Source organism: Sturnira hondurensis, unplaced genomic scaffold (assembly GCF_014824575.4).
Source record: "Sturnira hondurensis isolate 20B ecotype Veracruz unplaced genomic scaffold, ASM1482457v3 Scaffold0002798, whole genome shotgun sequence".
In the NCBI taxonomy this organism is placed as follows: Eukaryota; Metazoa; Chordata; class Mammalia; order Chiroptera; family Phyllostomidae; genus Sturnira; species Sturnira hondurensis.
In genome coordinates, this window is record NW_028075429.1 from 1,372 (window position 1) to 26,500 (window position 25,129).

Below are 25,129 nucleotides of genomic sequence, written 5' to 3' on the forward strand. Positions count from 1 at the left end.
GGCTTAAAAACAGGCTCTTCTAAAGAGGAATATATTAAATATCTAATCTAATGAATGCTTTGTATGAGTTTGTATGGCTAAGCCTCATTCTTTTTAAAACTAAAATGCAGATCTAACCTGTGACCTAAACAAGAAAACTGCCCTGTTCTTTTTCTTTCTCAATATAAATCTGCATTATCCCACCCAACAGATTTTTGTTTCAACCTTCCCTTATACATGTTTTCAAAATCAGAAACTCATTACTTTTGTTTATTTCCTAATGATCAACTAAGATGGGGAAGGCAGCAACTTCACCTTCTCAAAGAGTATATCTAGAAAATACAGAGAAATATTTACCTGTGAGTTTTCTATGGTTGAGTAAAACACCATCACCTTTCATAAGCAATTATTCTAATTATTCCCTCCTAAATGCTTCAGGCTATGGATCATTTTCATGTACCTATGATCCACCCACACAAGGATATATAGTTTCATGATTTTAGACTCATTAAAAAATACAAAAAATAAAACAAGATGTTTCAGGTCCCAGGGAATAATAAACCAAGGAAGAATTGGCAAAAGTTGGAACAACTGCTATCCTACATTACCAAGGTAAACCCCTACTGTGAAGATTATTAGCACTGAGAGATGAAAGAAACCTCAGAAGTAATCTCAATTATTTTAAGATGAGGTCCAAAAGACAAAGAATTTTGTAGAGTCAAGCAGTTCGTTAGTGGCAGAGCAAAGCCAGTCTTCTGTCTTCTGACTCCCAATTGAGAACACTTCCTGTGCATCAAGGCTACTGAATTCTCAGTTTGTTTATAAGATATGTTACTACCTTGGAGAGCTGCATTGCTTCCCAGTATCTTGGCCTTTTGGTTATTTGGCAGGCTAGGATCTTAATACCTTTAAAATACAGAGCAACTGAAGCTTCAGAATTATGCCTAATAGTTAAGAGAATATATAGCTTAGTTCTAGATAATTGCAAAACAGAAATCTGAAATAGAACTTTTTCATTAGGTCTCTTCTATCTGGTTTTCTAGGAAAACTTAAATAAACTGATGACCAATCTGAGAAGCACACATCCTCACTTCGTACGGTGTATCATTCCCAATGAAACTAAAACTCCTGGTAAGATATGAGAGCATGAAATAATCAAGCAGGCACAAGTTTGAAAACTCAATGCCCAGTAGTAAGTACTCTAATATATTTTTAGGGGCCATGGAGCATGGACTTGTCCTGCACCAGCTGAGGTGTAACGGTGTGTTGGAAGGCATCAGAATCTGCAGGAAGGGATTCCCAAGCAGAATCTTATATGGGGACTTTAAACAAAGGCCAGTCTCTCTTCGTTGTATTTCACTGAATGCTGTGAAGATTTAATCGTCTTAATTGTTATCCTCTGTTTATTATATTTCATGTCTTCTGCTTTGTAAATATTGTAAAATTAAAAAGCCAAATGAAATAAACTTGTGGTGGGAGAACAGAATAACAGTTTTGAAGAGGTGGCACTTCTTAAAAAGAAGGAGGAGACATGCATTAGACAACAGAAAAATCATGTTGGTTTACTATCTGAACTTAAATCATATTGTTTTACTATTTGGATTTTCTACTTTTACTTTTTCTCTGAGATTTTCTTGATATTTCCTTTCAAATAATTTGATTTTCATATACAATCACACATTCCTAACCTTTCTTTCTTTGATTGTACAGATACAAAGTTCTAAATGCAAGTGCTATCCCAGAGGGACAGTTCATTGACAGCAAGAAGGCTTCTGAGAAACTTCTTGCTTCTATTGACATTGATCACACCCAATATAAATTTGGACATACAAAGGTACAGCTGTTATTTATTTGCAATGTCCACATACCTTCTACCATGTCTCTGCCTCATGTAGTACAGGGGATGTTTTTTGACTCTCCTTTTCTCTTCAAAGGTTTTCTTCAAAGCTGGCCTTCTGGGTCTTCTGGAAGAAATGAGAGATGACAAATTGGCCCAGATTATAACACGGACTCAAGCAGTCTGTAGGGGTTTCCTAATGAGGGTGGAATATCAGAAGATGTTGCAAAGGAGGTAACAAATATGCAGAATACCAGATTTGTAAGATCCCTTAGAGACTATCGCTCAGCCTTCCTCATTCATTAACTCTTTCATTTTACGGCTAATATGTGCTTTTCACCCAGTTCAGAACTCACTCTTACAACTCATCAGTTTTTGCTTATAGTCTCTCACTTGAATCCCCTCCAAAACTTCTCCCCTCCCTCCAATTTTTCCCTTCCCATCTATCTCACATAGAGCTGCTGCAGGAATAATGTACAATAAGCACTATTTTCATCATATCATATCTGTTTGTGGTTCCCCAAAGTCTCCCACATCAAATCCAAGTTACCTTGCGTGGCTGTCAAGCCCTCTCTATTCCCCACCTAATCTATCATTGCCAATGACAATAACAGATTATCCTTAGCTTAGCCCTTGCAGCCAAGCTAAACAATTTGCTTATCTCTGATTTTCAAGGTTTGCATAAACCCTCTCCTTTCATCCTAATATGTCAATTTATGAATTCAAAATTTCCATTCTTCCTTTCTCTAATTAACCTCATTCAGCTCTATCTATACTTCACTACTGCATTCCCTGTCCTTAGACACCATTTTGCATTCATTTTGTTCATTAAGTACTCATTTAGGTCTGCATAATAAGTCACCCCAAGTCTTTTACATGTGTCTCCATGAAGATTTGTGTCACAGAATCTGCCTTTTCAGAGTTATGGTTCTTATAAATTGGACCTATAAGAATATAATTCCATTTTAGAAAGCTTGAAGAAAAGTACACACTGCTACAAGGCAGTCAAACCTTGCCAGTCTATTATTACAGTTTGCAGAGAGGGCTTTTCTTTCATTGCTATTTTACAATTTTATTTAAGCAAAACAAATTTTGAAGCTCATCCTATGCTAAATACCCTGCAGATATTAAAAATTGAGCAAGTAAGAATGAGGCATTTGAAAGAATTTGATAAAAGCCAGTATATTTTCTGAAGAAGCCAACAGAAGCTTATAGCCCAGATAATGCAGTGGTGAGTGAAGTAAGAGGGAAGGCTTCGAGGATGGTACAGTATAATAAATAATACACTCAATTTAGGTGAGGCAATTCAGAAAGCAACCTATGCCATTTCACAGTTCACATCCATATGCCAACAGCCACGCACAGAATCAATTTACAATTGCCACATCCACTCCCAAATCACTAATATTATAATATCTCAAATGATCTTAAAATGATGTTCACACATGTAAAGTATTCCCCCTCTAAAGTCGGCTTCTTAGCTAATGCAATAGGAACTTGAAAACCCAAAATCATTCAATATGATCAGCATACATTAGCAAAGTGATTATACTGAGGCTTACTCTGAGTGTGAGTGTGAAGATGTGTGCATGCCTGCACATGTGTGTGTAAAGCCTGCATATAACACACAGAATTTGATATATAATTGATTTTTAAAGATTTTTAAAAGATCTTACTTATTTTATTTGTAGACAGAGTAAAAGGGACAAAGACAGAGAGAAAGAGAAATGCCAATGTACAGTTGCCTCTTGGGCACCCCCAAATGGGGATCTGGTCTGCAACCCAAACATGTGTCCTACCTGGGAATCGAATCGGTGACGCTTTGGTTCATAGGCTGGCACACAATCCACTGAGCCACGCCAGCCAGGGCTGACATATAATTTATATATGAGGGGTCAGCAAAAGGGGAGTTTGTATATAAAAATAATAACATTGTTTCTTCTAGATCAATGTACAATGATATTTCCATGTCATTCCAGAGAAGCGATTTTCTGCATCCAGTATAATGTACGTGCATTCATGAACGTCAAGCACTGGCCCTGGATGAAACTGTTCTTCAGGATCAAGCCCCTGCTGAAGAGTGCAGAGACTGAGAAGGAGATGGCCACCATGAAGGAAGAGTTTCAGAAAATCAAAGATGAACTGGCCAAGTCAGAAGCAAAAAGGAAGGAATTAGAGGAAAAAATGGTCACTCTCTTAAAAGAGAAAAATGACCTGCAACTCCAGGTTCAAGCTGTGAGTACTCTGTATTTTGCATGTATAATGTTATTGAAGCTTTTCTGGAATTCACACATACATTAGATTTACAAATGACCTTTTCATGAAAAAGAAAATCTCAAGTTGTTCTTTTAGTATTTCACTTAACTTACAATATTTTTATGAGGAAGTCACAATTGCTTCCAAATTATGAGTAGAAAAGGAAAGATAGAAGAATGTACATAACAAATCACAAGTTTAACATAAAGAAAGCTATTTAAACACAAGCCCCCAATCTCATTTTATCCATTTGCCTTGCCTGATTCATCCCTGCCTTAAAATATAGCCCTATTTTTTAATGCAGGTGTGTAAGATTGTATTTAAATTCAAGAAAGATGGTTAATCTTATTCCTCTCTGTATCTCTTTTTCTCAGTCTCCAAGATTTAGCTCCATAAATTTATATGCAGTACTTGTACTGAACTACCAGGGTATTTCAGTGTAGTCTACAATTCCTCCTTCAGTACAGATGCCAAGTCCTTAAAGCCTCTGTTTATTAGATAAGGAAATAGTTGTAGTCACAGTGAATAGTAGGTTTGGCATCTGCACTCTGGCTAACTGCAACTTTACTTGGTCCAGCAAGCTCAACATCATGAAGAAACCTGTGAAAAGAATAGTTTTCCTAAACATTTTAAGCTATTTTCAACTTTTCCTTTTGATAACTTTACTAATATGAAAATTAGTTTCCCAAAAGCATAGGATCAGTCTCTTCATCTTAACTTCTTTGGTGTGCATTATTTTCAGTCAGTGAGTAAATACTTGTTCTGTGTATCACTGTGAAAAACAGATACAGAAGAACCCTGGGAAGTCCCCATTATCATCCATTTAAGCATTTAAAAACCTTATGACATGAATAAAACAAACACTGAGAAGCTTAAGAAATTTCCCAGGCCAGTGTAATCTAGTAAGTTGGTAGCTAAACTGATTTTTAATTGAGTCCTTCAGTGATTTATAAAAATGTTATTGAGCTAATGTGGTTTCTCAAAGTACATATTCTTATATTTTCCAAAATCCATTTTGAGACTAAGTTAACTCTAAAAATTGAAATGAAAATTTTGGATAATTACAGCACTGTTATGGACTATCAGGAAAATTTTGAAAGTATTAAAAATGCTTCATGGAAAGGTATTCATTGGCATAAGTTTTTTCCTTTCTCTTTTAAATTCAATCTAGTAACTAGTTGTTTAAGTGAGTACGAAATGCTCAAAAACAAACTAACCAATTTGACTAAGTCAAAATCTTTATATGGGTATATTATAGCTGAAGAGCTCTTAGCAATGATTTATTCCAAACACCTTACTTACATATGAGATAACTGAATGTAAGAGGAATAAAGCTATGAAGGTCATACATGTGGTGGCAACTTTGGAACAAAAACCCAGGCTTCCTTTGGTCATTTCACTGTTTTACACACTGCTCTTTAAAAGAGTCAATTACTTCACTCCAATTATTTTTCAAACTAATTTGCTTCTAAATCTAGTCTTACTTATAATTAGCTGCATTTCTCCAGGCTATGTAGTAATATTCAATTAAGTTTAATTTATATTCATACCGAAAAAATTCATCAAAATTCAATGAACACTTCTGTGCAAGAACAAGTTCAAATTAAGCAACAAATTCTCTAAATATCTCATGGAATCTCCCCATAGGAAGCAGACAGCTTAGCTGATGCAGAGGAAAGGTGTGACCAGCTGATTAAAAACAAAATCCAGCTGGAGGCCAAAATCAAAGAGGTGACTGAGAGAGCTGAGGATGAGGAAGAGATCAATGCTGAGCTGACAGCCAAGAAGAGGAAACTGGAGGACGAATGTTCAGAACTGAAGAAAGACATTGATGACCTTGAGCTGACACTGGCCAAGGTTGAAAAGGAGAAACACGCCACGGAGAACAAGGTATGAAACATATTCTGTTATACTCTATAGAGGCTCTACCACCCAATAAGCTGCTTGATAGTAGAAACATTCTCTTCCTTGACTTTCTAGGTGAAAAACCTCACAGAGGAGATGGCAGGCCTGGATGAAACCATAGCTAAGCTGACCAAGGAGAAGAAGGCCCTCCAGGAGGCCCACCAGCAGACCCTGGATGACCTGCAGGCAGAAGAGGACAAAGTCAACACCCTGACCAAAGCCAAAACCAAGCTAGAGCAGCAAGTGGATGATGTAAGTATATATTTAATAATCATTTGAAAGATTTTTTAAAACATACTTTCAATTTTAACACATTTTACCTTCTTACTAGCTTGAAGGGTCTCTGGAACAAGAAAAGAAAATCCGGATGGATCTAGAAAGAGCAAAGAGGAAACTGGAGGGAGACCTAAAATTGGCCCAGGAATCCACAATGGATGTAGAAAATGACAAACAGCAACTTGATGAAAAACTTAAAAAGTAGGAACTCCAGAAAAAAATTCTACATGATATCATCTTTAAATTCACATGGGTACTAATATGTTTTATTCTTCTTTTTAAAGGAAAGAATTTGAAATCAGCAACCTACTAAGCAAAATTGAAGATGAGCAAGCAGTAGAAATTCAGCTACAGAAAAAGATCAAAGAGCTGCAGGTGAGTCATCTCACCTCCGTTTTCATGTACTCTGAAAATAAACCTGAAATTGAGATGAACTTATGTTAATATGATTGTGTCACTCACAGGCCCGCATGGAGGAGCTGGAGGAGGAAATTGAGGCAGAGCGGGCCTCTCGGGCCAAAGCAGAGAAGCAGCGCTCTGACCTCTCCCGGGAACTGGAGGAGATCAGTGAGCGGCTGGAAGAGGCTGGGGGGGCCACTTCAGTCCAGGTTGAGATGAACAAGAAGAGGGAGGCTGAGTTCCAGAAAATGCGCAGGGACTTGGAGGAGGCCACCCTGCAGCACGAAGCCACAGCGGCCACCCTGAGGAAGAAGCATGCAGATAGTATGGCTGAACTTGGGGAGCAGATAGACAACCTGCAGAGGGTCAAGCAGAAGCTGGAGAAGGAGAAGAGTGAAATGAAGATGGAGATCGATGACCTTAGCAGTAACTCAGAGGCCATTTCCAAAGCCAAGGTACCCAATACTGTCTCTAAATGAGGTTAAATAATAGCCTATAAGAACACCCACATTCTCTGCCATTAAACATTGTTAAAGGGCAGTTTATAGAATTAATGTAATATTTTCTATTCTAATATATCCCATTCTATTTCATTTTTTAAATGCCGGAAATGACCCATTAAGATTATCTCACAATCCACTTTAAGCAAGTGTCAGTCTTATTGGGACCAATGAATGGGCTCCAACAATGACCTCTCTAGGGACACTGCACTCACCATGCTCAAATACCAGCATGTTTCATAAAGTTGGTGCCATAACCCTCTACTCACACAGTATAAATTTATTCACTCTAAGAATATTATAAGAATCAAGTTTTAACTTTTTTTACTGCACACAGTGTCTCATCCTTTGCTGCCACATGTCCCATAGGGAAACCTTGAGAAGATGTGCCGTACACTAGAGGATCAGGTGAGTGAACTGAAATCAAAGGAAGAAGAGCAGCACCGACTCATCAATGACCTGACGGCTCAAAAAGCTCGCCTGCAGACAGAGGCAGGTAAAGACCTTTCTATGAATCCTGAAACTTTGCACTAGACAACCAATTCCAGAGGTTCTTAATTGCAATACTCACATTTTAGAGAGGGAATAAACAAACTATCTGAATTTGCTGAGCAGATCAGAAAGGAAAAAATAAGTAAGAATCAGCAAGCAGCCCTGGCTGGTGTAGCTCAGTGGATTGAGCATGGGCCTGTGAACCAAAGGATCGTGGTTTGATTCCCAGTCAGAGCACATGCCTGGGTTGCAGGCCAGTTCCCAGCAGGGGATGCATGAGACGCAACCATACATTAATGTTTCTCTCCCTCTCTCCTTCCCATCTAAAGATAAACAAATAAAATCTTAAAAAAAAATCAGCAAGCAAGTATACTTGTTTCATAGAAGTTACACTCCTATGAAACTATACTCTTTAATCTCCAATCCTAAGCAGTTCTGTAATATACGAAGTATATATTTGATATATATGTATACAAGGTCTGTCCAGAAAAAGCCCAGCTATTGTTAATATAGTGAGAACAGTGCACAACATCAATGTAACCTGGCAGCCAAGGAAAGTAAACTGGAATACACATGAGTGAATGGCAACTTCATGGTACTAATGGGTGGAACAACTAATGAAGTTGAGTGAGCATGTGTACTGTATGGCTGTCACATTCTAAATACTGGAGCTCTCTAAATAAGTAGAGCAATGAGTCTGCATTAAATTTTGGGTTAAGCTTGAATATTACTCTGTGGAAACTATTCAGATGATTCAGAAGGCCGCAGCTATGGGCAACTGGTGATTGGCAGCTTCACCACAAAAACATGCCTGCACATGCATCACATCTTATGCAGAGCTTTTTGGCAAAACATCAAATCACCCAGGTAACTCAGTCCAAATACAGCCCAGATTAGGCACCCCGTGACTTCTCGATTTTCCGAAAAGTAAAATCACCTTTGAAAGGGAAGGGATTTCAGACTGTTGATGAGATTCAGGAATTTATGTTGGGACAGCTGATGGCAATTGGGAGAACTGTGTGAGGTTCAAGGGTAACTACTTTGAGGTGCCATTGTGTTACGTACAATGTTTCTTGTTTCTTGTGTCTTCTTCAGTAAATTTCTCTATTTTTCATATTGCATGGCTGGATACCTTCTGGACAGACCTCATACATATAAATATAAAAGCTTTGGGCTAATTTTTAATGCCACTAATGAATGAATTACTTTACTCCTATTATTCTTAGGTGAATATTCCCGACAATTAGATGAGAAAGATGCTTTAGTCTCTCAGCTTTCAAGGAGCAAACAAACATCTACTCAGCAGATTGAGGACATGAAACGTCAGCTAGAAGAAGAAACTAAAGTAAGTTTTATCTAAGATCTTGGCTAATCAAATTTAAACCTGACCAGTTAGGTTCTACTTTGGATGTATAAATTAAATATCACTAAATAAATGAATGTAAATCGCTGCATTGGTACTTCCCCAGGCCAAGAATGCCCTGGCCCATGCCCTGCAGTCCTCCCGCCACGACTGTGACCTGCTGCGGGAACAGTATGAGGAGGAGCAGGAATCCAAGGCTGAGCTACAGAGAGCACTGTCCAAGGCCAATAGTGAGGTTGCCCAGTGGAGGACCAAGTATGAGACAGATGCCATCCAGCGCACCGAGGAGCTGGAGGAGGCCAAGTATGTACTGTGAACCCTGGGGGAGGAAAATGACATGGTTTCTTATCTGCCTAACTCAGAAACTCACAGAAATAGTTGTGGTGATATTGATGATCATGGTAACATAATAAAACCAGACACTAACATTTGCTGGTGCACAATATATGTCAGGTATTACATATACATTAGCTCATTTAGTTTTCACAGCAACATTAGTTAATATTATTATTCTTATCCCTACTTACAGATTAGGAAATTGAGGCTATGAGGGGTTAACCAACTAGCCCAAGGGCATATAATTAATAATGGTACAGCTGGGATTAGAACCAGATGTTCTGACTCCAGAGCCTACCTGACGCATTGCAGTAGAAAGGCAGAGGACTTAAAACTCATATTATAGGCCATCAAACAATACAAAGTGACCAGGATTGGTCTAAATCAAGTAGAGCCTTAGTCTGTATACAGGCCAAAGGGAAACTTCAAGTAGATCTTCTTGGGCTTCAGGGCTAAAGACTTGTCTAAATCTTAAGAATGTGTAGTTGGCCCATAATTGGGAATTTAAAACGTCAATGATTCAGAAGGAAAAAATAACTGTCTTTGCTTAAACTGCATGAGTTGTCCTGATCTATCCATCAACTTCTTCTGAAAAGATTGTTCAAATATGATTAGAAACTATTTTTCTTTAGAGAAACAAATAAAGTAAAATGAAAACTTTAAGAAAGCAAATATGCTGAGTATATTTCTGTCCAATAAAATTATCTAGTTAGTCTCAAATAATCTTGGAATGAGATGAGATATATAAATCAATCAATGAAATTGTCCCAGCCACACATTCTCCAAAATCATCCTTGATCAGAAGTCCTGAAAATTCTGAATTACTTATGAAGTAAGATACATGGAGCACTAATAGCAGTCTCTAAAAATTCAACAGCGTACCAAAGACTTGAATCCAACTGTTCACCACTTTGGACCTTTCCATACAGTTTAGCAATCTAGAAAGGAGTTCTGGCTACCATGTTTGAAAACCATGTCATTTCCCATGGAAGGGCCAAGGAGGTTATTGTTTGCCCACTCTCCTTAAATGCCTAACTTTTCAGGAAGAAGCTGGCCCAGCGTTTGCAGGAAGCTGAGGAGCATGTAGAAGCTGTGAACGCCAAGTGTGCCTCCCTTGAGAAGACAAAGCAGCGGCTCCAGAATGAGGTTGAGGACCTCATGCTCGATGTGGAGAGATCTAATGCTGCCTGCGCAGCTCTTGATAAGAAGCAAAGGAACTTTGATAAGGTGGCCCAGCCTGCTTAAACTTTATCTATGTGTCACCAGGTCTCGCTTTCTCCTTGCATTGGCTGATAATTTACCGCTTTTCAGGTCCTATCAGAATGGAAACAGAAGCATGAGGAAACTCAGGCTGAACTTGAGGCTTCCCAGAAAGAGTCCCGTTCTCTTGGCACTGAGTTGTTCAAGATCAAGAATGCCTATGAGGAATCCCTGGACCACCTTGAAACCCTAAAAAGAGAAAATAAGAACTTGCAGCGTGAGTCCTCTTGAATTTACCTACCCCACATAGCCTGACTGGACCTTTCCTAATTGTCGACAGCTCACTACTTCTCCCTTGTCTGTTCACTCACAGAGGAGATTTCTGACCTCACTGAGCAGATTGCTGAGGGTGGGAAGCAAATCCACGAATTGGAGAAAATAAAGAAGCAAATGGAACAAGAGAAATGTGACATTCAGGCTGCCTTAGAGGAAGCAGAGGTACATATTACTACATTGTAAGGGGGAAAAAATCAAAGACAAACATTAGTGAAAACACTCAAAGTGGGCAGTGATAAAATACATACCTTATTATCAAGCTGGCAATAAGCTGAACTTGTATAACTTTTATGAAGGGTAATTTGGTAATAGTAATCAAAAGTCTTAAAAATGTAAATACTGTGACCCATCAATTCCATTTCTAAGAAAATAATCTTAAGTGGAAGTAAAGCTTTAAGCACAAAGATGTCCAATCCAAGAAGACAATTATGGAATATCATAAGATGAAATTCTATACAGAGATTTAATATAACTATTGTAATGTGGAGAAATATTTATTTATGGTAGATAATTTTTAAAGCAATATACATGTTTGCAGATACAATATAATTTTACTATTTAGAACTATATATAAATAGGAAAAATGTATCACATTAAAATGGTTATCTCTGAGTTGGGGCACAACATGAGGTTTTTACCCTTTGTTTTTATATATTACCCCTGTGTTCTATAGTGAACATGTATTATGTAATCAGAAAATAACATATTTTAAAGCTGAGAATTTCTATAAGATCACACATGGACATTTTAGTTTATAAAACAGATGAAGAGTTCACATAAGTTTAATCATGTAATTTTTGTTAGTACTTACATGAATAATATTTGTATAGCACTTTATATTTTACTGAGCACCTGTATTACAGAACTGTCCTGTATAACCCATGACTGAATAAACAAAAGAATAATTTACCTAGCAGGGTCCTGGAACTATTGTATCATACTTTGTACAATTACATAAACTGATATTAATAAGAGTTTGGCTCACAATGTAGTCCAAATATTCAAGTTATTTTCTATTATTAATTGATCACTGTTTTGTTAAGGCATCTCTTGAACATGAAGAGGGAAAGATCCTGCGCATTCAGCTGGAGCTGAACCAAGTCAAGTCTGAAATTGACAGGAAAATTGCTGAAAAGGATGAGGAAATTGACCAGCTGAAGAGAAACCACGTTAGAGTTGTGGAGTCAATGCAGAGCATGCTGGACGCTGAGATCAGGAGCAGGAACGATGCCATCAGGATCAAGAAGAAGATGGAAGGAGATCTGAATGAAATGGAAATCCAGCTGAACCATGCCAACCGTTTGGCTGCAGAGAGCTTAAGGAACTACAGGAACACCCAAGGGATCCTGAAGGTAACTAAATCCACATTTAACAGTTCATATAGGTCAAGCAAGTTACTGGTCTTCCATTCCTCAAAACACCTTCTTGTTAAACCATACTTTTTTAAAAAACAAATTATATAGCTCATAATATAAAGGTAACTAAATTAAATACAATAAAATATAATATTTTTAAAGAATATTATATAAAAGAACAAATAGAAGTCCAGAGATAAAGTATAATATGAGAGCAAGTGCAAGACATTGGCACCTCGATAAGCCTGAGGTTGGGTCTCAATTTGTTGTCACTTACTAGCTGTCTGATTTGAGGCAAGTTATTTAACCTCTCAGAACCTCTGTTTCTTCTCCTATAAAATAAAAGTGAAAATACCCACTTCATAAGTTATTGTGAGGATCAAATGAGATAAGAGATATCTAGTATGGGTTAGAGCATATGGAAAATGCTCCACAATGATACACATCAGGACTCGCATATGAAAAAACAACCAGTTAATGTCATAAATAGAACAAGAATCTGTCTCCTAAAAAGTCTTTCTTATCTGAGTTAGTGACATCACCATACTCCTGCTGCTTCCTGTCATTCCTGTTCTTGGCACCAGTACATTCTTCCAGTTCATCTGCAAAGATGTTCACATCCTCTCCAGAGTGTCTAAGGCCTTTTTTTTTTAACTAAACAGGACACCCAGCTACAACTGGATGATGCTCTCCGGGGCCAGGAGGACCTGAAGGAGCAGCTGATGATGGTTGAGCGCAGAGCCAACCTGCTGCAGGCTGAGGTGGAGGAGCTGCGGGCATCTCTGGAGCAGACAGAGAGGGGCAGGAAAATCGCAGAACAGGAGCTGCTGGATGCCAGTGAGCGTGTCCAGCTCCTGCACACCCAGGTGGGACCCTCACATCAAACAAATGCCAGTGTATTATTAAGTGATGGATTAGTGTGAAAGTACTCCATTTTTATAAATATATGTATGTTTAAAAGGAATGGTAGTATTGGGTATCCAACTTTTAGGCATCTCTGGGCAGAAGAGTTGTCTTGGTCTATACATTAAATACACAAACACTAATTAAAACAAAAAAAATCTCCTAATGTGTTTTAAATAAATTTATGGTTTTGTGTTGGGCCGCATTCATAGTCATCCTGAGCCACATGCAGCCTGTGTGCTAAAGGTTGGACACACCTTCTTGTAGTTATCTTGGAGTGTAGGGTGTATAGAAGTTTTTGAGTGTGTTTTCTGCTGTGTCTTTTTTAGACTTCCTACCCCCAAAAAGAGGGTATTACTTTTTATTTAAAAAATGAGGTTTGGTTCTTTATTTTGAAAACCATCATGTGGACTAAACATGAATAAAGATATCTGTTGACTATAAACCTTGTTTCCCATCAAGGGCACTTCACCATTTAATATTGTTGTTTTTATTGTCCCTGTGCCTTGCAGGATACTCAGCATCCCTGACTTGCCCAGACATTAAATGCAGTAGCACCTTCTGGCCATTTTGACAACCAAACATATCCATGACCAAATATTTCCAAATACCCAATGAGGCAGTAACTTCCCTTTGAAAACCACTGGGTTGAAATTTTAAGAAAATGTTTTCATAAGGCTAATCCAGCATCCCCCAAGGGACCAAAGCATGAGTGTTCACAGAGATTAAATTCCTTCCAACTGAGAAACTCCCAGTGTCAGGCACTCACACACAAATATATATATATATATATATATATATATATATATATGCCATTAGTTTCTTGCATAAGACAACAAGACATTTATAAAATCCCAGAGGGAAAACTGCAAATCTTATTAATTCCCCCTATTTTTAACAGAACACCAGCCTGATCAACACTAAGAAAAAATTAGAATATGATGTTTCACAACTCCAGAGTGAAGTGGAAGAAGTAATTCAAGAATCACGCAATGCAGAAGAGAAGGCCAAAAAGGCCATCACTGATGTGAGATGAGCATTTGTTTTACTGATGTATATGCATGCTACGTGCCATTACCAGCTTTCCTTATTTTCACGATTTATCTGCTAATTAGGCAGCCATGATGGCTGAGGAGCTAAAGAAGGAGCAGGACACCAGCGCCCACCTGGAGCGGATGAAGAAGAACCTGGAGCAGACGGTGAAGGACCTGCAGCACCGTCTGGATGAGGCTGAGCAGCTGGCTCTGAAGGGAGGGAAGAAGCAAATCCAGAAACTGGAGGCCAGGGTACATATCTCAATATCTCCAAATCTGGGAAGGGGAAAAGGGCCTTCCCTCTACCCTTCTCTCTTCCTATGTATTGACTCCCATCAGGACATCCACCTAATATCTTCAGTAGGTCTTAATATTCTAATATTCTAATATTAATATTCTTCAAGACTGACTCTATAAGTGTCTTTCTTGGGTGCAGGTACGTGAGCTGGAAGGAGAAGTTGAAAATGAACAGAAACGCAATGCTGAAGCTGTTAAAGGTTTGCGGAAACATGAGAGAAGAGTAAAGGAACTTTCCTACCAGGTAAGGGAATAGCTTTCTAGAATATGCAGGCTTTCCACCCAGCAGGAAATTGGAAATCTGGTGACAATTTATGTGTCACTCACAAATAGATACACATTAACTTGGTATATATAAGAAGCAAATGACACAGTTGCTTATCACAGATCTATACTAAGCTTGGAAAATCAGGAAGCCCTTTAGATTATAGCATAAGAGAAGAAAGAATATAGGTTTTAAAGCCAGATAAATGGGTATTAGCCCTAATTTGGCCTCTCTTATTTTTTAAACTTGGGTAGATTACTTAACATGCTAAACTTCAGTTTCATCACCTATAAAACAGAATAATAACATCTCTCCAGAGTAGGAAGGGTTGGAAAAGATGTGAACAAAGTGGCGTAAAAGTAGCTTTATAGTTGTGAATAGTGAAACAGGTTTATTCTTGTAGTATTTATTAATTATTGTATTATTTTCCAAATGAACAACTGTAAACCACTTTTGCCCCACCTTACATAATTATCAAACACAGTGCCTACACAAAGTGGACATTTAATCAGAATGATAACTGTTATTACTATGATGGAAGGAAGCCTCAGAGTCAACCAAGTTTACCCAGCTACTGCCATCATACCAAAGTGACTTATTTTACCATCTGTAGCATACTTATTTCATTGGGCTGAATGGAGATAATTTTTTTTCAAACTTCCAGACTGAGGAGGACCGCAAGAATGTTCTCAGGCTGCAGGACTTGGTAGATAAATTACAGGCGAAGGTGAAATCATATAAGAGACAAGCTGAGGAGGCTGTAAGTATCTTTAAGCCTTTGAGGAAAGAAGAAAACTTGGGGGGGGGTTCTAAATATATAAAAAGAATGTATTAATGAAAAATAAGACAAAGTAAGAATATACAACTCATATTTTAAGAGAGATGAATTTATAAATACATATTTACCCCCAAATCCTAATTACACAGTAAGACATTAAGAGGAGATATTATTATTAGACAATTTGTAAGGTTTGGGGGTAGAAGAAAGTTCTAACTAACCCATCTTACTTAATGGCTGTACAGTTATTCTTTGTACAGCTGTACAAAGAATGTACAGAAGCTATAATTAATACCATGGTAAATACTCCTCTCCCTCTAAAAATGCACAAACTCAAGTGTTTTCAAAACCCAAACCTTAAATCTTTTACCCCAACTGACTTATCCACTCACTACCAGTATCACTATTAGGGACTCCTCTCTCCATATTGCCATGGAGCAATAAGGGCATATCGGAAGATTCTCCATTGGTGCTTTTCCTACTTGTTTCCCATTCTTCTGGACACATCCGGCAGGAGTAGGTAGGAAGTAAGGACAGGAAAGAAGAAAGGGAGAGGTACAAATAGTAAATCCAACCAACAGTGGCATATTTCCTTCCTAGCCCCATTTTTCCCTTCTTATATACCAGAGTCAAAATACATGGCAAAATATTTTAAAGTGGGATTTTCCCAAAGTTATAATTTGACCTTACATTTACTTACTAAACTCTGTAATGGAGAGCACCTGGGTCTCTTTCTCCTTTCTACCCAGCCCATACACCATAAATGGATTTCAGGTTTGTATGGGTTTGACATAATAAGATTTTCCCTTCCATTTCAAAATAATTTTTTCTCTCATTCTTTAAAGCAAAAAATGTAACTGAAGTTTTAAATTCTGTCCATATTTGAAGTCAGATATGGCAAACTGACCATAGAAGGAAAGATGTGAGGTGAAGAAATAATCCTGTTTGGTGACAAGTGCAATGAGAAACACATAGTCTAATTCTCACATTTTTATCTCTGTTCTCAGGAGGAACAATCCAATGCTAATCTTGCTAAATTCCGCAAGCTCCAGCATGAGCTAGAGGAGGCCGAGGAAAGGGCTGACATTGCTGAGTCCCAGGTCAATAAGCTGCGGGTGAAGAGCCGCGAGGTTCACACAAAAGTCATGAGTGAAGAGTGATCACGCCCTGATGCTCTGGAATGACTGAGTAGATGCACAAAATGTGGTATATTTGGTCACTTCCTTTTTGGAGTTTATTCTTCTTTTAATGTTGAGTAAATAAAACTACAGTAAACTTACAAATAAAACCAGACTGTCACTTTTATTTCCAAAATTACTCTTAAATACAGTTCCCAGCTAGCTATTATTTTAATATTATATGCTTTGCAGAGCATTCAATATTCTGTACCTCCATCAGTACCCAGCTTCCCCTTTCCCATCCCTCCCACCACATAATTATCTTTTCCTTGTCTTGATTTTATTAAATCTCTCTAGATTGTTAAAAATTACCAAAGAAAACACTCCCTGAGACTGCCCTTTCAGACAAGACCCATTCATTTATCAACTCCACAAATAGTTATTGAGTATTTATTATGTGCTAGGCACTGTTCTAAGTTCTGTGGGTATAGCAGTGAGCACAGTTCCTGTCCTCTGGGTACTTATATTCTACAAGGAGAGAAAGGCAATCAACAAATAAGAAGTAAGTAAGTCAAATGATGAGTGCTAATGGGAAATTAAAAAGCATGGGAGGAAACAGTATTTTTGTAGAGTAGTCAAGGAAGGCCTCTCTAATATGACTACATTTGAGCAGATAGCTGAAAGAAGCAAGAGAGTAAACCAAGTGAGTATATGAGGGTGGAGGGAACAACAGAAAATGCAAAGGCCCTGAGGCAGGGGCAGGTTGGCATGTCACAAGAGACAGAAAGGAGGCCAGTGGGGCTGGAATGAGCAAGATGGAGTTATGATGCAAGAAAGGAACCAGGGGCCCAGAGATCATGTAGGGCCCAAGGAGCACCTAAGGAAGGACTATGGTCTTTACTCAAAGTGAGATAGGAAAGCTTTGGAGAGTTTTGAGCAGAGGATGAAAACTAATGCACATTTTCAAAGAATCACCCCGGCTGCTGTACTGAGAATAGACTTAAGGGGGAAAGGTAAGAATCTCGGAGACCAGGAAGGAGTCTATTATAATAAAATCTAAAATATAAGATTAAAAAATGACAGTTGTGTAGACCAGAAAAATAGTATTGGGAGATGATGAGAATTAGATGGATTCTAGATGTACTGTGAAGATAGTGCGCATAGAATTTTCTGATAGATTGGGAAAATGAATGGTCAGAGAGAAAGAGAGAGACAGAGGACTTATGGAAAGAGGAAGGATAAGACAAGGAAGATCTAGTAGAGCGTAAACATGAGGGGTTTGGTCTCTAGAAAGTGAGGAGGCAGTAGACTGAAAATGCATTTAGACAAAATTTGTATACTATGCACCCCTGTTCCTCTTCCACCTTCTAGCATCTACGCTCTCCCACCTCCCAACCCCTTCAGTCTCAATCTTTGACACTATAAATTGTACAGACCACAATCTCAACCATGTCTAAAATGAATAACAAAGTTTAAAACCAAAAAATTCAGAATATTCTTCTAAACAAAATTCGGAGCACAAAGGAAACAAAAACTATAATCACAAAAACCTCTACAAGTATACATTAAGAGTAAGCTTTGTGACCTTGGCTTATGGAAAAATTTCTTAAATACAACACCAAAAGCACAAGCCATGAAAGAGAAAACTGATAAATTACACTTCATCAAAATATTAAGTCCCCGCTCTTTGAAAAACACTGTTAAAGAGAATGAAAAGACAAGCCAAAGGCCAAAGAAAAATATTTATAAATTATATCCCTGGTAAAGGATGTGTTTCCAGAATATACGAAGAAATCTAAAAATTCAAAAAAGAAAACAAATCATCTGAATTTTCAAGGGGCAAAAGATTTAAACAAACATTTCACCAAAGAAGACATACAGATAGCAAACAGGCAAACAAAAACTGTTCAACATCATGAGCCTTTAGGAAAATAACAATTAAAACATAATGAGAGGACTTCTGCCAAGATGGAGGCATAGGTAGGAAACACTGTGCCTTCTCCCACAACCAAGTTTGAACACAACAAAGGTTTGGAGAACTAGGACACACCCAAAGACCAGAAAACGGAATTATACGGAAGTCCGACAACTACGAACCATTCAACGGGATGGTAAGAGAGGCGGAGCCAGCAGCGGAGCAAGGTCGGGCAGGACAGATCCGCTGACCTAGACTCGCAGGCAGCCCGGAACCAGTCGGGGTGTGGGGCAGACTGACCACGGTCGCACATTCCCGCACAGTGAGACGGACCACACAGGCCCCAGGGGGCGAACCCAGTGGTGGAGGGCTGATGGCGGTGGCACACTCGCGTGCAGTGGAACGAAACCCGTGGGCCTGGTGATGGTGGTGGCTGCGGCACCGGGGCCCCAGCAGCAGGCGGCAGACGGGAAGCCCTCATCCCTCTTTGACCCCGCCCCCACATACAGTGTCACAACCCAGCAACTTAGTTGCCCTGTTCTAGTGAACACTTTAGGGCTCTGATCCTGCTACAGAACAGGCATGAACAGCCCAAAAGATGGTGCAAGAAGAACTCAAAGTCCCAGAGCCAATAACTCTAAGCGACCAAGAAATTGCCGGCCTCTCAGAAGCACAATCCAAGACACTATTTATCAGGATGCTCACAGAACTGGTAGATTATAGTCACAAATTAGAGGAACATAGTCACAAATTAGAGGAACATATGAAGGCTAAACTAATTGAAATGAAGGGAGATGCACAGGAAACCAATAGTGATGGAAAGGAAAATGGGACTCAAATCAGTGGAATGGAACAGAAGGAAGAACAAAACATCCCACTAGAAAGGAATGAAGAAATGAGAATTCAAAAAAATGAGGAGAAGCTTAGGAACCTCCAGGACATCTTCAAACATTCCAACATCCGGATTATAGGGGTACCAGAAGAGGGAAAGAAACAGCCACGAGTGGAAAACATATTTGAACAAATAATAAAGGAGAACTTCCCCAGTCTGGCAAAGGAAATAGACCTCCAGGAAATCCAGGGAGCTCAGAGAGTGCCAAAGAAGTTGGACCCAAGAAGGAACACACCAAGGCACATCATCATTACATTAGCCAAGACCAAAATGAAGGAGAGAATCCTAGAAGCATCAAGGGATAAGGGGACAGTCGCCTACAAAGGAGTACCCATCAGACTGTCAGCGGATTTCTCAAAAGTGACCTTCCAGGCAAGAAGGGGCTGGAAAGAAGTATTCCAANGGGGAGAAGACACAGAAAATAGCATAGATGGTAGGTAGAAAATAGGGGGGAGGGCGAGAATAGTGGGGGAAATATAGAATCTAAAGAACTTGAGACACGTGGTTATAAACTAAGGGGGAGAGAATGGTGGGGGAAGGAGTGTGGGGGTGGAGGGGAATGAAGGGGGGAATAGAACAACTGTAATGGTATAATCAATAAAATATATTTTAAAAAGTAATAAATAAAAATAAATTTAAAAAAAACATAATGAGATATCACTACACACTGATTACAATGGCTAACAGTGCAAGTACTTGCCAAGAGGTGGAGAACTAGACCTCTCATATCTGCTAGTGATAATGTGACATGGCACAACCACTTTAGAAAACAATTTGACAGCTTCTTAAAAGTTAAGAAATTGTCCATTTATTCCAATGATTCTATTCCTAGCCAAGAGAAATGAAAAAATTGCAAAGACCTGTACACAAATATTCACAGCATATTTACTTGTAACAGCAAAAACTGGAAACAATCCAAATATCATTCAACAAGGGAATGAATAAACACAGGGAGGTAAATCCATACAATAGAATACTACTCAGTGATAAAAAAGAAACAAACTATTAACATACACTAAAACATGGATGAATCTCAAAATAATTGTGCTCAGTGAAAGCAGGCAGACCAAAAAAAAAAAAAAAAGACACTAGACTCTATTATTGCATTGATATAAAATTCTAGAAAATAAAAACTAATCAATTCTACAAGTTGATGTCTGGTTGCCCAGTGATGGACAGGGAGAATTTAGAGGAGGCATCGAGGGACAGCAGAGGGTTACAAAGAAGCACCAAGAAACTTTTGGGGATGATGGACATATTCATTACCTTGATTCAGATGATGGTGTCACAGTGTATACAGGTCAATACACTTTAAATATGTACCATTTATTACATGTCAGTTATACCTCCAAAAACCTGTTTAAAATTTTTAAATGGGAGAAATGCTATAATTACAGTGCTTTAGGAAATAGTAATTAGGATACTGTATGTCAAACTTTAAAGCTACAGGTATAATCTTTCATAGAATTATATTGAATCTATCAACTTGGGGAGAATTAAGATATTTACTAGAATAATGGGGAAAAGGTGGGACAACTGTAATAGAACCACCATAATAAAGAAAAAGATATGTATTGTGCTGATTCTTCCAATTCATGAATATAGTATGTTTCTCCATTTATTTCAATTTTCTTTGGTTTCTTTCACTGTGTTTTGTAATTTTCAGCAAATAAGTCCTAGATTTACACACAATTTTTTCTTTCTTTTTGTTTTAAGCCATTGTAAATGGTATTTTATTACTGATTTTGATGTCCACAGATTCATTGCTAGCATACTGCATACTGAAATACAGGTGATTTCTGTATGTCTGTCTTATACATTAAAACCCTACTAAACTCAGTAATTCTGAGGTTTTTTATAAATTCTTTGGTGTTTTCTACATAGACAATCATGTCATCTGGGAAAACAACCACTTAAAGTGAATCTAAATTAAAATGAGGTCCAAATTACATAGTAAATAATGGGGAAGGGAGTCTGACTGGAATTTTATCTTAAAAATAAAGCCAAAAGCACTGAAATAAATTTATTTTCTGATACCTTTCATGAAATTTAAGTTATAATTACAACTCTGCTAATTCTAAGAACAAAGAACAAATCAATATTAGAGCACTCAATATTCTTGGAAGAAAGGGGCATAATTATACAATCTTATATAATGTGGCATCTTTTATCTTAAGTTTTTACAATGGGATCATAAAGAATGTCCTTTGTTGTAAAAAAAGAAATGCTGTTGGCTTCATTGATATTTTTAAGTGCCTTCCTAATCCTTTGATCCTGAACTCATTTTCTCGAAACCCTTAGTACTAGTTCAATGCTGCTGCATCCACAATAGTCAGTGACTTTGCAAAATTCAGGTACATTTCTAATACCACTTCCATCGACTTCATTAAATTCTGCAACTTTTGCAAGACTTCTCATTTTATTTTGCAGTCATGTTGCATTGATTACCATATATTTACACCATCTGACTATCGTAAATGAATTATTTTTTTGTTTTCCTATGCAATATCATTACTGTGAGGACTCCATAATAGGAATTCCACTATTGGAAACCCTATCAGTATGTCCAACTTGTGGCCTGTGGGCCGCATGCAGTTCAGGATGGATGACTGTGAATGCGGCCCAAAACCAAATTGTAAATTTACTTAAAATGTTATGAGATTTTTTTGTGATTACATGTCACAATGTATGTAATGTGTGGCCGAAGACAACTCTTCTTCCAGTGTGGCACAAAGAGACCAAAAGTTTGGAGACTCCTGCGTAAACCATCCATAGCCTTTGCCCAGAAAGTCCATTCTATAAATGTCATAATAAAGATATGCATAAACATTTATATGCAGGTGATTACTAGAATATTTAAAAGAACAAAAAGTTGAGCACCCTTAATGTCCAACATTAGAAAACTGGTTAAATAAGTTAAGTAATGCTATGTAACCATGATATAGAAGAAGAGTTACGACTATGAGAAAATTTTCCTAAATTGGTAAAAATCATGATGTAGAAGAAGAGTTAAGACTATGAGAAAATTTTCATAATTTGTTAAGTTTCAAAGGCAGAACATGAAACTATGCCTATAGGGTGATACTTCATTGTGTTTGAAAACATGTGTTTTAAGAAAATTGTGCATGTGTTTATGGAAACATGGAAGAGAAGGTGGAAAAAGACTTAAACCAAATTTAGGTATAGATTACCTCTTTGCTAAAATTTTAGAAGTAATTTTAACTTTTCTCTTCATGTGTCTGGTTATATTTTTTAATCTTTCTACACCATGTATATTGCTTTTGGAATTTTTTAAAGGTTCATATTTGTTCAATAAACAAATAAAAGTAAGCTGCTTCTTAAGAATTATATCCACTTCTCTTCAAAGAAAAGGAAATCACTGACAACAGAAAGGTGAAGAAGAGAGGGTCATTTGATGGATGAGACCAATGTCACAGCTGCTAAAAGCTGCTGCCTTTCATCCAAGCTTTCGGTAAGGATTAACATTCCAGGGCTAACAGAGCAGCTGCCAGTGAGCAAACTCAAATTCTGCCTCCTGGCTGTGGCAAAGATTTGAGCACATGTCACACATACCAGTGCTTCTAGTCCCCTTCACTGAAGACTTCATAGGTCATACTTTCCTAAGTGGGAAGCAGAAGCATCAGCTGTGGGCAGATGGAAAAAACCTTACTTAAGGATGGAATTTACCAGCTTGATTCCTCCCTCCTGCCTCCATGGGCCACCAAGATGTTGCTTCCGGAGCCCACAAGGAAAAATAAAGCCTCTCTGGTGATAACAGAGAAAAACATTCCCCTTGGGGAACACACCCAAAAAATGGCTTCTTTTAAATTACAGGAGCTTGACCTGCACAAGAGGACCAACTATTTTCTCAGCCCCTCACAGAAACTATAGCTCATAGCTCTTTCTTGGGAAAACTGAGGTACCACATAGTGCGAGGGCTCAAATTATGAGATATTTTATTAAGAACATGAATAGAAAAAGTAGTACCATTTGAGCAAAAAAATCTGTTTCTATGAACATTTTTCCAGTATTCTGAAAAATAATTCAGTTGATACCCACAGATTTTAGTAACCAAGATGAATTTAGCATGATATATATGTATATGCAATATAATAACATGCTTACATATACACTGAAAAACTTCAAGTGGAATCCAGCAACTTCAGAATTTTTCAAAAATCTCCTTTGCACCCTGGCAGGGCGGCTCCTGGTCTCCAAATCTCAGCGTTATCCCCACACGGAAAGGTTGTGTGCTGGAGTCTGTCGGGGCACAAACCTAGGTGGCAGTGCGATGTCCTGAGAGAGACCACTGATGGATGTGTCTCTCTCATATGGATGTTTCTCTCACATCAGTGTTTCTCCTTCTCTCTCTCCCTCACTCCATACCCCTCCCTCTCTTTTTTCTTTCCCTAAAACCAATAAATATATCCCCCTGTGAAGATATGTTTTTACATTCCTTCAGCCCAGTCACGTCACGAGCCCTGTATTCCAATTCCCTCTTCCAGTCCAGTTTCATACTCCCTACCACAGCCTCACACCATTACTCTCTGGAATCACCACAGCCCCAGAAAATCGTGAGGAAGAGCAAGGCCTTCCTTACAAACTGGTGGATGCACACTTACCGACCGGGTCTCACTATCGCCTCCAGACTGGTCCCAAAATGGTGCAGTCACTTCCCGCCATTCCTTCCCGCCGACGCACTCCTCCCACCATGCTCTGGAGCACACCGGAAGTGATTCCTCCGGTCTTAGGAAAATTGAAACCCTGTTTCTTACCAGTAGTCAAGGTGTGCAGCTGCTGTCTTTCCCTGCCTAATCTACCCACCCCGCCCTAACTAAATATGAAACTGTTTGGGAGAACCAATGTTTTATCCCCAATGTCCAGAAGTGCCTTTATGAGCCATTTGTTAAATGAAAAGCAGACACAAATTATTCTTGACAGAATGAAGCAAAGATGAATAGAAAAGGAGCAGATAATAAGACCTACACTCAGCACATAATAAAAAATAAAGCTGCCTTTATAATAATGGCTGACGTTTAAACCCCCAAATCCTTTTCTTAGTTTGCCAGGCCCTACCCAACTGGCCCCTGGCCACCTCTGCCACTTCATTTCCTGTTGCTGCTTCACCTCTCTCCCTGCACCCCTGCCCTGCTGGCACTGTTGTTGCTATTGTTTTTCCCATGCAGGCACTCTCATCTCCCAAAGCCTTTGTAACTGTTTCCTCTGCTTAGGGCACTGTCCCCTGTTGATAGTCTCATAGCTTGCTCCTTCAGTAAGTGTTTAAATATCACTTCCTTGGAGAAACTTTCCCTGGTCAATCTACTTAAGATATCACACAGCCCAAATTTCCTTATCCTACTTTTTCTTTCCTTCTGTGCTTGTATCACTTATTGGCATTAGATAATCTGTTTGTGGTCTGTCTCAGATACACACACATGGGAATACAATTTCCATGAGGGCAGAGGTGTTGCCTGTTTTGTTTCCCAGCACTTAAAATCCTCCCAGCACATAATGGCGCTCAATGAGTGTTTGATGAATGAACATCATAGATTTGAATGAGTGTATGCTCACAATGTTGTTGGCTTTGTGCATTGCAGCTTTAAAATTAGCAGTAAGTGTGAAATTTCGTCATCACTCTGGCTTAGTGGGAAATCTCAAGCTGGTTCTGTCTAGCCTCATCTTGGTCAGGTTTG

The 25,129-nt window shown here is 38.4% G+C and overlaps 1 pseudogene; it reads left to right on the top strand.

Annotated features, from left to right (window-relative positions):
- Positions 1-999: 999 nt before the first annotated feature.
- On the top strand, positions 1,000-16,675 carry LOC118983336 (myosin-8-like; annotated as a pseudogene).
- The last annotated feature ends 8,454 nt before the right edge of the window (positions 16,676-25,129 follow it).